The 15,737-nt window shown below is 46.0% G+C and overlaps 1 protein-coding gene across 1 annotated transcript in view; it reads right to left on the bottom strand.

Moving 5' to 3' along the window:
• LOC138292865 (prostaglandin E2 receptor EP1 subtype-like) overlaps positions 1-7,428 on the bottom strand; it is a 41,494-nt gene extending 34,066 nt beyond the window's left edge. Inside the window, exon 1 of the mRNA XM_069231703.1 lies at positions 6,269-7,428. The gene's annotated coding sequence lies outside the window, so the exon portion shown is untranslated. The remainder of the gene's footprint in view (positions 1-6,268) is intronic.
• Between the last annotated feature and the right edge of the window lie 8,309 nt (positions 7,429-15,737).

The raw sequence follows: 15,737 nt of genomic DNA, 5'->3' as shown, positions 1-15,737 counted from the left end.
GGGTCTCCTGCTTCCAGAAATAACCCATTGGGGGTCCCTGTATTCCAATAGTGATTCAAAGGGGGTCGTTGGGTTCCAGTAATGATTAAGTGGGGATCCACAGGAGTCAAAAGATTGTGAACTACTGGTCTGTGCCAAGAGACCCGGCTATGGATCGGGTGCCCAGCTCATCACTCTATTGGGTTTTTGGGCCTCTCTCGGGGCTCCAAGAGGGAGTTGCCTCTGGCATGGAAATGAGGTTTGCATCTAAGCGAGCCCTTGCTCCCAGTGCTGGAGGGTTTCATGAATCTAAATTTAGGTAGGCCTTCTCACGGTACTGAGTGAGGGCCTCTGACTGGTTTGGAAAATACAGGGGGACCAGAGGAGGCCTAAGCCCATAATCTCACAAAAAAGTAAATATGCATGGGAGGGATTGTTAGTTAGTAGTCTTCTTGTCTAGCATACTCTGATGGGATTGAAATAATGTATGGGTTTGTATTGGTGTGCTAAACAAGTATGATTTCTTTGTTTTCAATATGTGCCTATGCAATGTTCCTTATAACATATACCTGGGGCAGGGAAGTTTTTTCTCTAACCAAAAGAATTTCTGGGCCTCTGGTTTGTTCTGTTGGTGTCTTGATCAATCGCAGAACTCACCGTATCCCCTCCATATCCCTTGTACAGACCGTGCTCTGTTCGGTTATTGAATGCTTATCTAACCCTGATCAGCACTTTGCTCAAACCAATATTTTTTCAATGATTCTTACTAAGGATGCTACACGAATACAGCACTATTCTACTTCAGAGATGTCCAGGGCAGGTTGTAGCATTGGTGGTGCCCAGTGCAACAATCTTTGCTGGAGCCTCCCCATGACATTCATCTTCACGAATTTCATCGCTACCACCCTCTCTCACATTGATTCGATTTATAGCGCTGCTTATCCCAATGTAGGCTCTCAGAGTGCTTTGCTTCATATTACACTGAGTCCTAAGTGTGTAAGTCAATGTATACGGTGTTACTTACGACAATGAGGACTACAAGGTGTAGAGTCACATGTCATCCATATTGGTAGACATTATGTTAAGAGTGCTTGGTGTGGAAAAACGAAGGGGCAGATTAATTACGTTTTTACAGGAGAGAGCACAACAGCACTATATCTACTAAAATAAGAAGCTGCTTTCTCCTGTAGTGCTGGAGCACCTTAGCTGTCTTACACAAACCTTCACACCCTTGCTTGTTTGAGTGAGGTCAATTTTAAGTTTTACCCTGGAAGGTACACTTTCAGCACAAAATTCCATGCTTTGTCAAAGTTTAACACTTTACCACTTTGTATGTGTGCTGTAGGGTGCAGCACACATGCAAAGTTAGAAATGTTTTAAGAAAATACACTTTTTCCTCCAAGTGTATGCGTGCCTCGAGAAGGCGTAATTTTCTGATGCCAATCCCTTTCTACTGAAGTTAGTAGATAGGGATTACCGTTAAAATCCTGTGGTGAGGGTATGGAACGTCCATGTACCACCCATTGTATGCTTCCTTGAAATAATGTAGTGTGTAGTGCTATTTTGTGTTACTTTAAGGCTAAAGTCCATTTGAGGATTTATGCTGAAAAGTAAAGCCCAAAACAACACTTTGCACCGGGTTTACATCATTTTTGTGATGCAAACCACGTGCAAGGTGATTGTAAATATGCCCCATAAACGTAACGCAAATCTGCCCCATAAACGTATCACAATGACGGTCGTTTCAAACTAACAAACTTGTATTGCTACCCAAAGGAACTCTTTTTAGCAACCTTAGAATAATGAACGATTGAGGGGAAAAAGCAATAAGGTTCCGAATTTATGCTTTTCAATTTGTATGCAGCACTTTGATGCCAGTTCATAGCTCAAAGTGCATTATTAAAAAGCATGTTACTTATGAATTCCAAGTGACAAAAGGATCTCTGTGACAAAAGCAATAACCTACTACACTAGCTACATAAAAGACTAATCTGTCATATGTTGGCTTTGCAGCAGGAACATTAACCTTCTATGGTGCTATGAGTCTAAACTGACTAGACAATTCGCAGATCTGTTCCTCAAGTGCATTAACCACAAGATTTATCATTCGGTTGCATGACCCCTGCAGGCTGCTCTTATCTTGGTCCAGCGTGTCAAGCCGAGGGTGCCCCTTCGACCTTGGCGGCAGGTGTGACTGCACAGCTCGCATTGCCCTAAAGCAGTGCTTAATTTGAGCTGGTGGTTTCCGGTGAGGGCACCGGCACTTATTTTTGAGGGCTGGCACTTTTTTTTCAGCCTCAAGCATTTACTGCAAGCATAAAATACATGTGGGAAAGACGAAGGAAGAAAACAACGAAAAAGCGTCACAATGGTAGAAAGCAGAAAGATGTAAGAGTGAGCTGAAGGGGCAGGGAGTGGCTGTAAATGGATTAAGGAGGCCAGAGATGGCTTTAGGATAACACTGCCCCAGTATCCCATACTCGCAGATTTAACTCCAGCAGCCGCGTGTTTCAGAAGAGAGCTTCGGGCACCAGCAGGTTTTTATTCACAAATTAAGCACTTCCCTAAAGCCAGCACTGGAGATGTCTTCATTTTATTGGCACGCCCACTTTCCTATGCTACGCTCCCCCTTTTTGGCTGGGTCAGAAGGCTTACAAAGACGTCCGAAATCTTGGCATCTCTGGAAGTCTAACATAGAACATTTCTGCGATTCTGGTTTTAGATCCTGCACAAATTTGGAAATCGCCGAGAACTCACTATCACTGTGTCAACAAGCGCGGATTGTGGACTGTAAGGTCCAGCGCCTGTTCATGCTTGTCCCAAATTATTTTGTTTTCTTCCTTACCTCCTCTGCAGCTATGGTATGTGACGGTGTTTTAGATCACAAGTAATACGAGTAGAGGCTTTTAGATATAATCGTGTGCACCGGAGGAAAGATGGAGGAGGCGGACTGAAAAGAGACAATCCCATGTCCACATGGTATAAACGTGGACCAGAAGCAGCAATGCGAGAAGTCGAGGTCTGTACAGGAGACGGGAGGGGAGGCTCAGGTATAAAAGGCCATAAGGGGCAGAAGGGGAGGCTCAGGAGTGCGCACGAAAATAAGAGACTGAACTGAGAGGCTCAGGAGGAACGAGTGAATATAAGAGACTCAGTGGTGAGGCTCGGAAGTAAGGAGTGGATATTCGAGACTCAATGGTGAGGCTCGGGAGTAAGGAGGCTATGGAAGGGGAGGCTCGGCAGAAAGGAATGAATATAAGCAACTGAATCGAGAGGCTGAGGAGGAAAGAGTGAATAAAAGAGACTCAGTGGTGAGGCTCGGGAGTAAGAGGCTATAGAAGGGGAGGCTCAGCGGAAAGGAAGCTCGGGAGTTGGGGTGAATATAAGAGACTGAAACGAGAGGTTCAGGAGTAAGGAGCGTATATAAGAGACTCAATGGTGAGGCTCGGGAGTAAAGAGTCTATAGAAGGGAAGGCTCAGCGGAAAGGAATGAATTTAAGAGACTGAAACGAGAGGCTCAGAAGTCAGGAGTGAATATACGAATCTCAATGGTGAGGCTCTGGAATAAGGAGGCTATAGAAGGGGAGGCTCGGCAGAAAGGAATGAATATAAGCGACTGAATCGAGAGGCTGAGGAGGAAGGAGTGAATATAAGAGACTCGGTGGTGAGGCTCGGGAGTAAGGAGGCTATAGAAGGGGAGGCTCAGCAGAAAGGAAGGAATATAAGAGACTGAACTGAGAATCTCAGGAGTAAGGGGTGAATATAAGAGACTGACTCGAGAGGTTCAGGAGTAAGGAGTGAATATAAGAGACTCAATGGTGAGGATCGGGAGTAAGGAGTCTCTAGAATGGGAGGCTCAGAAGAAAGGAATGAATATAAACGACTGAACTGAGAATCTCAGGAGTAAGGGGTGAATATAAGAGACTGACTCGAGAGGTTCAGGAGTAAGGAGTGAATATAAGAGACTCAATGGTGAGGATCGGGAGTAAGGAGTGTATAGAAGGGGAGGCTCAGCAGAAAGGAATTAATATTAGAGACTGAATCGAGAAGCTCAGGAGTCAGGAGTGAATATACGAATCTCAATGGTGAGGCTAGGGAGTAAGGAGCCTATAGAAGGGAAGGCTCAGCAGTAAGGAATTAATATAATCAGGAGTAATGGGTGAATATAAGAGACTGAAGACGCTCAGGAGTACACGGGCATTATAAGAGACAGAAGGGAAGGCTCTGCATTAAGCGGCGATTGAGGGGGGTTCAGAAGTAAGAGTCTCCGAGATGAGACTGCGCGGGGGGGCGGGGGAGGGGGTAATGTAGACAGAAAGACAAACTGGGAACAACTTCAGCTGAGATGCATCCGAGATGGCGGCTTCAAAAAGACATGGACCCCCTACTGTGGATGCATTGCATGGGGTACGCTAAGGTAAAGCTGGGGAGCAAGTGGGGTCCAGAGTGGGCAGGGATGGGTAGAGGGGGTAGTAATTCATGTCAACTCTGCCGTTCGCACGAAAGAAGGTGAGAGATCTATTCACGAGCTACAACTTTTAAAACAGCAGCTGGGAATATTTAGATATACAAACGCAAACATGCTGTGTTGTGGGTTTTACGCTGTACGTCTACAGAAGCGAAGCCGGGCTCAAGCACACCTCTAGAAAGGATTAGCTGCCTCGTCCTGTCCCAGGAATGCCACACGGCAGAGCCATAAAAACCACCGACCAGGCGTGCCACGGAAACACTTTAGAATACCTGCAGAGGTCTGATAACTCGAACACTTAGGTCCCAAATGTCATCGGACGCTTTATGGAGTTTGGTGATACAACAACGTGTATGGCACATGACTAAAATCTTCTCTAAACCACTCAGGCTTCGTGTAAGAGAACATTTTGGGCACACATGTTCTCACCCCCTTTTTAGGTGCAGTGTTAAAATAACCCACGAAGACCCCAGTGTTCCTTGGAGTTGTGAACATCAGTGCTGGCAGAGTAAAAAACCCTCTAGATGCGGACACCAGAGAAGCGAGGTTTACTCAAACAACTGAGTTGGGCTCCAACTGCGGAGATCTGTTGGGACCCGACAGTAACCATTAAAATCTTAGAAATCTGAGCTGGGAAAACCCAGCGGTCGATCTTTACATGGTCGATAACTGGGTGTCATGGAGTTGACTCGTGCGCTATAAAATTGCAAATATGCGGTAGAAAGCCCTATTAAAAACGAGTTATTCAAATGTTTTAGCAGGGGGCGTTAACTGGCATTTCTGTAGAGGTGTGCGAGACACTTAAAGCTAGAGAGGGGCTCGAGCCGGAGGCCTGGTTCTGACTCCGCTCGAGGTCATGTTGGAAGCAAGTGCACATAAGCTGAGATTTCATGAGACTTCTGCTTGTCTTACGCCCTCTGCCCAGGATGTGGTGTTAATACTGCAAGAGATGGGACAGTGGAAATGGAGAACCAGGTTTGAGTCTTGGCGTCAGGTCAACATCCTGTGATTCTGGGCATATCACTTAATCTCCTCATGCATATGAACAGTGCCTGTGATGTAATTAGTGTTAAAGCACTGGGCCTTCAAGTAAAATTTGCGCTAGATTTAAAAACTGCATAAATATGCACTAAGGGGTTAAAACAAAGCTTTACATAAGGAAAGCCAAATAGATACCCATTTAATGGCTGAGTTTTACAAAGTGAAACCGAAAAACATGGATAAACCACAACTTTCCTGCTTAAATTGTGTGATCTTTGAGAGATATTTTATTTCATCAAAACTCCTTTTTTCTTCATTAGAGCAAATGAAAGCACTTTTAAATGTGTGAATTCAGACTACCAGTAGTACAAAATGATCACATTTGATAAATACGTCTCAGTGCCGCACATTAAAGGCAAACACGTTTTTAAATGTTGAAGAGGCTTAATCAAATTTTACGTGGTTTGTTGTACGATGTGCATATCAAATATTTTCCGGGCTCTGCTCGAGCACGAGCTCTAAAATCCTAGCCAGACCATTTGCTCGACACCCCTTTTAATTTGTTGGATTACCCACCTCTACATTTCTGCTATTTCGAGCACCAAGCGGCAATTTCTCAGGTCCTACAGTCTCGAGAGCAAGGGTGACCCCCAAGCATGCTCAGGCTTTATAACCAGAGTTGTTTTCACTGTAACTTTGCTGGAAATTGTAGGTAATCTTCTATAAAAAGTTACAACAATTTAAAAAGACTTTGGTTAACCCGGGGCAGACGAACAGCCCTCAGGGCACGATTTATTTAATACCTATACTGCCCGCAGAAAGTACTCCTTTCCAGCTTACCTTCTAAATTACACTGTCGCTCGCTATTTCTCCTGGCCTGCGGAAGCGCCGCGACATGGTCTCGAGGCGCTTCGGTCGTCCAAGTTTATCCGACGGTCTCCCGGAGGAGATATGACACCTCGCCCATCGACTGACACCGCATGGGACCCACCAAACACAAAATGCACCGATTAGTACCGTAGTTCGCCTTGTCTTCTCTTCAGCGCTCCGAAGGCTCCGATCGGCTGCAACAGATATCCATGAACCCGTCTCGTCGGTCAACTGGTAGGTTTTTAGTCAGAGATATTTTCAAATAACCCTGACACCCCGTCCATCAACCAACGCAGTTCTTTGGGAAATTAAAAAAAATTCTGAGGGGTTGTAACCCTCTTTGAGGGAGCTCCTGAGAGATGCCCCCTGCCTCTCAGCGGACGCCCCTCCAGGGGTGTCCCTCCAGTTCCCGAGGCTTTCCTGGGGTCGCCTCAGACTGCTGTGCAGCAGTTCTCCAGATCTCTTGGGATCGCTGGGGGGGTCCCCCGGGGAGGCTTCAGACCTCTTGCAGACGCCGGCAGGTGCTTAATGTCGCTGGGCAGTCTCCCAGGTGCAGGTCCCCGCACAGCTCCCTCCTCGCCTCTTCACTTACGAGTCTGGTGTCCTCCCCGCGCTGCGCTCACGCTTCATCGTCCTCCTAGAGCATAAACTGCTCTCGGCCGACAGGTGGCGCTGTGAGGCGGCCCTCCACGCCTGCCGGGGGCAGAGGGGGCAGTCAGGTGCAAGGGAAGCTGCGAGGCTGAGGTGGGATTTGAGCAGACAGGCCAAAGGAGAGAGAGCGGGGGACGGGGGATGATTGGGGCAGGGAAGAAGGGAAATGGGCAGGGGAGAGAGGAGAGCCACGGAGAGAAGAGGAAATTGTGACATGCCAGACGGTAGGACAAGAAGGGAGACAGAAAGAAGGGCGGAGGGAAAGAGACAAACAGACAAAAGGAGATATGGACAGATAGGAGGACACGGAGACAAATCCCGTCACAGGAGAATGAGGAAGCCAGAGAAACGAAAGAGAGAGGGATAAATATAATATGAGGAGGTCGAGACAGACAAGAGACAGACAGGAAATGATGGTGAGGGGGAGAGAGAAAGCTATATAAAGAGAGAAAGTAAGAGAGGAAAATAGATCGCAGCTGTGCTATATGTGGAGCAGTGATGCGAGGCTAAACTGTGCACTATTTAGGGGTGTGCCATGTAAGCAGTATCTGGGGTGTCTGTAAATGTGTCATTTCCAGTCTTTGCGTGTGGGTGTGTTACATGTGCAAAGTCTGAAGGTAACTGCCTGCAGTGTCTATTAGTATTTTATGTGCACCGTATGCGTGCGTGCCACATGTGCAGTTTGTCAGCGTGTAATGCGTGCAGTAACAGTGTTTATGCAAAATGTGTTTGTGTGTTGCTTGAACAGTATTTGCGTTTCTGTCATGTTTGTAGTGTTTGTTAGTGTATAATTTGTGCAGTGATTATTAGTTTGTCGTATATGCAGTAGATGTGAGCGTGTGTCAGGTGTGCAGAATGTGTGAGAACGTTACACGTGCAGTATTTGTGAGTATATGATGTGTGCCTTATTTGTCAGAGGGTCCTGTCTGCACTGTTTGCAAATGTGTCGTGTGTGCAGTGTTTTGTGAATGTTTCGCGAATGCAGTATTTGTTAGTGTCAAGTGTTTAGTACTTGTGAGAGGGCAATGCACACAGTATTCGTAAGTGTGTCATATGTGCAGCTTTTGTGAGACCGACATGTGTGTCCTATATGTGAGTATTTCACGTGCGGTATTTACGAACATGTCTTATAGGCACTTCCTGTAAGCATGTCATGTTTGCAATACGTATGAGTGTGCACAAATGCAGCACCCAACAATGTGTCAGGTGTAGTGTCCCGCTGGACATGTTCTAGTGTTTCACCAGCCACTCGGCTGAGGGCTGGCTTCACACACACACCCCACACCCACCCAACACAGGCGTCACCAGTCAGGTGACCCTGCCAATAAAAAGGGCTGGGCGCACGTGCCTGCGGCCACTTCTTACGACCATGCTACTGTGTCTGCGTCAGATATTTCAGTAGCATGAGGGCCTAGGGCCCCAACACTACATCAGGTATGCAGTATCTAGCAGTGCATCATGTGTTAGGGTGACCAGATGTTTATATCGAAAAACCGTGACGAGCACAAACATAGAAATAGGACTAAATGACCTACTAGGGCTTGTGAAGTCATATATATATATATGGATTTACAGGCTCTGCAGCCCTAATTCACACCTCATTAAATGCTGCTCTGCTGCTTGAATGAGGCGAGGCAGCACAGCAGGCAGTCTACAGGAGTGAACTTTAACCCCTGGTTTTTGAGAGAGGGTCGGTTGAAATGTGAGCCCGCACAACACTGTGATGAATGTGCAGGTTCACACAACCCTCTCTTAAAAACCGGGACATTTATTTGTTTTCGCCAAAAGTGTCGGGACGCTGGGACAGTCCTAGAAAAACAAGACTGTCCGGGCAAATCCGGGGCGTCTGGTCACCCCATCATGTGTGCAGCAAGAGTGTGTGCTATGTGTAGCGCTTTTGAGATTGTAGCGTGCAGGGATTGTGAGTGAGTCGTATGCATAGGTTTTCGTGTTTTTTTCATTGTGTACATGTGGGCCATATATGCAGTATTTGGGAGCGTGTCAAGTGTGCAGTATGTGTCAGTGTGTCAAGTATGTAGTCTTAGTGAGTGTGTCATGCCTGCAGTATTTGTGTGTGTCAGGTATGAGATATTTGTCAGGATGTCAAGCATGCAGTATTGTTCAGTGTGTAATATATATAGCTTTGGTTAATGTGTAATGTGTGCCATTTTTGTGAGTGTCACATGCCCAGTATTTAAAAGTGTGTAATGAATATTGTGCTTTGACCCATTTTGAGGGCCGTGAAGCCCCATGTGGATACAGTTAAAATATAATGCAGTGTATGGAGTATTTATGAGTTGGACAAATATACAACATTTGTCAACAAGTTTCGGCTTTTGTGAGCGGATCATGAGTACAGAATTTGTGAATGTGTCATGCTTGGGGCACACATGTTCCTTGCAACGCTCTGGATGACGCACCTGGCTGGCCTGTGGTTGACTGCTGGTAAAGTAGATGAATGTTGTACAGACATTTTGATTTTTTTTACCTTGATGAATACGCCTCTTCACTGGAGCCCTCTCACCTAACTGGATTGAGACATCAAGCTTGGCTCTGAGGTCAGAGGGACGCCCAAAGTTCATTCCTCACAGCACGAGTGACTACTTAACTCTTACTGGGTTTGGTAATCCACCTTGGGAGTCCTTTGCATAGGCAAAACTCAAGATGGAGGGCTGCGTTGAGGGTCCCGTGGCCCTTTGTTTCACCTTGGAGCCGGCCCTAAAGCATTCCTGCACCATCCTCGACCCCCCGAGATTCCACTGTGGCTGGACTTCACTATCCGGTAAGGTGACACAGCCTCTCTTTGTTATTGGGGAGCAGGCACTGGAATGTTCTTCCCCTTTCCCCAGAAGTATCACTGTGGCAGACGTCATTAGCTGGCCACATTCTTCCTTTTGATGTTTAGCCTCCTGTTCCCTGTCAGGGCATCCCCAGCTCCACACGTTGTCCTGTTATATCTGTCTAACAAAGGCCACATGAGAACTAGTTTGAGTGTAATGTACAACGACAAAATAACTGGCCGAAACCAGCTCCAGAGAGGGCTTCAAGAAATAACATTCTGCGTCTGCGGGCTCTGATTGGAGGAGCTCCCCAAAACTGAGCACAACGCAAACAGAGATACTTACAGAGATAGTTCAGTTTCACAGAGATACTGAGTTGTTTCCCTGCACTGGGTGCCAGGAATGTTCGTGGATAGAGACAGAAGTCACACACCAGTGTGCCTGAGAAAACTGCGGCTATAATCAAGGATTGGGACCAAACCAGGACCACGACCCCGGTAAGGAGAGGTGTGAACTCCCTGTAGAACGAAGGAATGCATGCTGAGGAAAAGGGATTGCTCGACCACAAATCCCAGATGATCGACTGACTTTGGAGTCATTAGCCCAACTTCTGGGAGATGCTGGGAGGTGTTCCAGAGAGTAAGAGGTCCTGTATCCTACTGAAAGTGCTGTATGAAGCTGATTTGAAGGAAGGGGCCTCACTTTGCAGTGGAAGGAGGTATGAGAGCTGCCCCTGCAAAGGAAAGTTGCCTAGAAGAGAAGCCTTGAAGCCTCGGTGCCTGGTGACTAAGCAGTGGTGCAAGAAGGACAAAGAACCACCCAACATCAAAGCGGTCTGTGGCCTAAGGGGGAATGAGTTCTGGAAAGCTGGTGAGCCTCCTCTGTCCTTCATGCCCAGGCTGACCTTGTGACCTCTGCCAGCTCACCAAGATTGGTTTGTCCTCTTTCCTCGCCCGCCCGGAAATGATCAGTGGTGTTATTAGAGGAGGCTTTAATGAGTCTAGGGCCACAAACCATGTACATAACTCTGCAGTAGAGTAGAGTTGCATGTTAACATTATCCCCGTACGAAGTCACTGCCAACGCCTGGGGATTTCAGGCTGGGGGCATCCTAAAAAAATGTAGGGCCTTATTTAGAGTTTAGTGGCTGCAGCACATCGGCCAAATAATGACAGATGTCTCTTCCTCCTGTTTGGTGTGTTCAGTGCCTCAGTGCAGAAGGGACAGCTTCAATGCATCTGAAGGTCACTTCCTCGTTCCTCCACGCAGCGTGCACTGTTCTTAACCTCTGTGCACGTGAGCACATAAACAGCAGGTATGACGGGTAAACAGAGAAGCTCGCGCTTCCTAGGACGAGCTGCAACAAAGAAAAGTTAATGTACTGTTACACAACAAATGAGCAGTGATTGTGGCTTCAAGAACCTTGTACCAAACCCCAAAGCCACTGGCGAAGGCATTTAAAAAAAAACATGAAAAACAACGTGGGCACGGAATAATGCTTTGTGTACCCCTTTTCCAACTGATACACATCTCTAACTCAGGAGGCGGACAGAGGGGGCTGGTTATTGTTTTCTTAAAGTACTTTTGCATTGTTTGCGCATAGTACGTAAGTTATGTGGGTACATCAAACACTTTTTCCTTTGAAAAGTAAATACGCTGTCAAGACATTGATTTAACATAGTTATTGGGTGTTTTGTTAAGCTCTGAGTTTCTAGTCCACACCACACCCTTCAGTAAGTTCTCATTTACTCAGTGTGCTTAATGCTCTGTTTTCAGTTCAATTGTGAGGTGGCGTGGGGACACCAGAGGTAAAAGAATCAATTGGCACAGGAATTTAGCAATTCTTGAGCGCCCTGGGAATTCACTGTCATTTCTACGGTGTTTGTGAGCATGTCATAGCTGCAGTATATGTAAGATGGTCCTGTGAGTAGTTGTAACATACGGCTTGCACAATCACTCTCAAAAGCCACACCCTTGAGAAAAGCCAGAGGTTTCCAGGCACCACTCTACACTACCATGCATGAATCAAACATGGGTTCTCTGGCTGAAGATTACTCATTAATGAAGTGCCAGCACACCCTTATGTGAGGGAGAGATTGCAGTAAGTGCCTCACTGAACTTGATGCTGTAGGATTAAATAGTTTCCCTGGAGTACACATGTGATGCAGCTGATTCTCTGCACAATCCCAGGAGGCCTCCTTATTTAGGGCTGCATCTGATGTTCACTTGTCCAAGAAACAAATGATTGACAGCATCCTGACCGATTGGCTACGCCCTCTAGAATTCCAGGTAATGTTTCTGTACTATCCTGCTTTCACCAGGAGCAACCAAGGCATTCTTCTACCGGGGCGAGCATGAGACTAACTGGGGTCACATAACATATCATAACATAAAATAACATGTCTATTTCTAAAGTGCATGCTCACCTCTTCCAGTAACAAGAGACTAATAACAGATGTGTAGTGCTACCCAACCCAGTTGTACTCATTTTGTTGAACAGCCTCCGTGTACACTTCAGATGTCAAGCCAGCGAGCATGAGGTCAAGCATAGATCTCTGGAATGGCTGCATTAGGCACCAAGCCACCAGATCAGGCCATACAACCTACCCTGATTGTTATTTCAGGACTATAAACCCCATAAGAACTTCTGGGGATCCAACTTTGTTTCACACAAAGGGAGAGTGGGCTTGTTTAATGGGATGAATTTAGGCTCCTTGCAGGATTCGTGTGGACCTATTGGGTGTTAATGTACTTATGAGGAACCGCTTAGTGGACTCAAGTACTGTTCTTGGACACCCACTCTGTACTCACAGGAACGTCTTGGGACCCTCACTGGTATCTGTTGTGCCCCTCACTGATATCAATAGGGTCTGTCACTAGGCAGGGTTGCTCATTTATTCAAACAAAGGGGCTCATTTACAAGCCCCTAATGCAGTGCTTAATTGGTAAATAAAAAGGTGCCAGTGCCCAAAGCCCTCCTCTTAAACATGCGGTTCCTGAAATTAAATGTGTAAACATGGAATACTGAGGCGGCATAATCCTGAAGCCATCTTGGGCCTCTTCAATCCATTTAAAGCCACTCCCTGCCCCTTCAGCTCACTCTTGCAGCTTTCTATTTTCTCCCTTTGTGATGCTTTTTCATTTTTCCCTTCACCTGTCTTTCCCATATGTGTCTTTTGCTCGCAGCAAATGCTTCAGGCTAAAGAATAAGCCCCGGCCCTCAAAAATAAGTGCTGGTGCTTAGCACCAGAAACAATAGACATAAATTAAACACTGCCCTAGTGCCACCAGAGCGTCACTTTTAGCGACACTCCAGTGGCGCTCTGTTCTTTCCCATATTTACAAGGCGGTGCTAAGTTACTAAACACGGCTTAACGCCACCTTGTAAATATGGACCAAGGTTGTTTTCTGCAGCAGAGGGGCTTGCAATCTGTGTTGCTGTGGACGTTTCCATGCAACACCTATTGTTTTTGACACTGCCCCAGATTTACGATAAATTGTAAACCTGGCACAGCACCAAAAACTAGCACGTTCTGCAGCACACATAGAAAGAGCAAAACCTCATAAGTGATTGTTTATGTGCAGCAAGGTGTCCTTTCCTGTATATAAACAATAATTAAATGATGATGATTTGCTACTTCTATGTGCGCTGCATTGTGCAGCACACAAAGATGCAACACATCATCATTATTGATTGTTTATGTGCAGGAAGGGACACCTTCTTGCACATAAACAATCATTAATGACGTTTTTCTATTTCTATATGTGCTGCAGAATGCCAGCCCTTATTTACAAGGCCACGCAAAGACACTTTTTATTGTCTTTTTTATTTTTAATTGTCAACATAGAAACCACATTTTCATAGTAGTAGAATACATCAACAACTCCTCCAAAAACACAATTGTAACAACCCACAATAAGCATTTTATAGTAGCATTGTTCTGCTATACATAAAGTTTCTGGTTCTGACCCGCACCTCCCCAGCGGTGGGGGTGCGAGGGTATGACTTTCCAAAGCACATCGTTCTATAGGACTGCCAAGGCTGCCATATTTTAGTCCATTTCTTTGGTCAGCCTCGTCCTTTATAAGCTGGCCTTTCAGCCATCATACACCAATCCATAGTTTCTTTCCAAACCACCAAGGATGGTGAGTTGATTTCACACCATCTTCTGGCTATACTCCTCTTGGCAATCATCAACCCCTGGGTGATAAGCATTGTCTGGTATCTCAATGGTCACCACTGCCCCCAAATATTCAACAGGGTTATTTTCAGAGTATCCCTTATTTGTGTTCCTGAGACCTGGCTTTGACTTCCAGAAGGGCCCGAGTACAGGACATTGCCAAATTATGTGCAAGAATGTGCTTCTTTGTCTACACCTTCCTGCACAACTATCAGAGGCCGTTCACCCCACTCTCAAGAGTGCCACGTTAGTACAGTATGACCTGTGAAGTTTACGCAATTACACTAGTCTAAATCTTGCACAAATTATGATTTCTTGCTGGGGCGTTTAAAGCCTCCTCCTTCTCTCCCTCTTCCAGCTCACCAAGGTCTGACTCCTAATCCGTTTTTAAAGGGGCTAGCGATCAGGTGCATTGTTCATTATTTCCAATAGGTTACCAATAGGGCCTTTTCCAGTGAGGGTTCGAAGAGTAGTTGGTATTATAATAGTGAGGATTCTTCCATTATTGTACACCTTTCTAACTGAGACAGTACTGTGTGCTGGATCTTCATGTATATGAAGGCCTTTGTGTGTGGCATGTCATGTTCCGCCTGTAGAGACTCCCAGGGATTGGGACATCACCTTCCATGTGTCTCCCAGTTCGGGAATTCTTATTTTGTCCGAGCTGTTAGCGCCCTGAAGTTTCCTCACTTCTGGCAAGGTATCACTATCCCGTAGCAGGATCTCAGCCGTTGGTTTCCTGGTTCAATCAAAGGTACTTTGTGACACTGGCCCCTAAAATTGGGGCAGCAGTATTCAGGTTTATTTCAAACAAATTTCAGGTGTTTCAATGTTCATTTTTCTATTAAACTGATTTTTTTTAAATAACCGATTTGCCATTTTCTCGTAGTGAATTATTTTGCCAAAATGAGTTCAATTTAGAATCCAAAACAGAAGGAATTTTCTGTCAGTATTCTAAGCTAGCACCAATTCCTCTTGCCACACAGCTGAAGCAGGAAGAGTTAGAAAAGGATTCCTAGAGCCAGGCGCGTCAGGCTGATTCCCGCCATCAATCTCTATAACAGAATGATTTCAAAGCCATGTAGGCCGGCTCCCCGTAGAGAACATATCTCATCGGGATTAAAATGCCAGATTTTTTGGAACCTGCTGAAATCGGCCTGATTCATGCTCACCCTCTCTACTCAGTCACTTTGATGTTGCAACAATATTTAACATAAGGAGCTTAGGCCTTCCCGCCCTTGGCATGTTCCCCGCCAGGCCTCTTGCTGAGTCCCTACATGGGCGCCAGGACGCTGACGCCTGTTGTGAATGGAACACAGACCAGGCTTTGCCAGGACATTCCTAGGACTCTTTGTCCAGGTGCAAGGCAGAAGAAAATCCCAACAAATTCCAGGTCTACGTACTTGCCCTATTTTTATTAGAGCGGGAAATGGAGCACGTGACCGTAAGAAATGAGTCTTCTCTCTGTTGCATGGTTGAGTCACTTGCTATTGTGGGGGACACAAGAAGATTTTCTCCACATGAATCCCTCGTAACTTGACAATGAGTGTTTTCCCGGATCAGGTGGCCCAAGATGTTTTTTTGGGATGTCAAGGCTAATAGCAGTTGGGGTGACTGCGCATGTGCATATCTGGTCAGGGGCACAACCCATTTTGACACTGGTGCAGTAGTGGCACCTGGTGGAGAGTTCGATTATTTCAATGTTGTAGACCCGGTATAGGCGATTTGACTAACTGCTTCTTATCCTCATGGTGTCACTGTGCTGTTTAGCTCTCCTATTGGACAGAAAGAATCCAGCCACCTGTGGAACCTGTTGTAAACACGTGAA

Source organism: Pleurodeles waltl, chromosome 4_2 (genome assembly GCF_031143425.1).
Source record: "Pleurodeles waltl isolate 20211129_DDA chromosome 4_2, aPleWal1.hap1.20221129, whole genome shotgun sequence".
Taxonomy (NCBI): domain Eukaryota; kingdom Metazoa; phylum Chordata; class Amphibia; order Caudata; family Salamandridae; genus Pleurodeles; species Pleurodeles waltl.
Note: the sequence above shows the minus strand (reverse complement) of the source record. Positions and strands in the feature narration are given on the sequence as shown.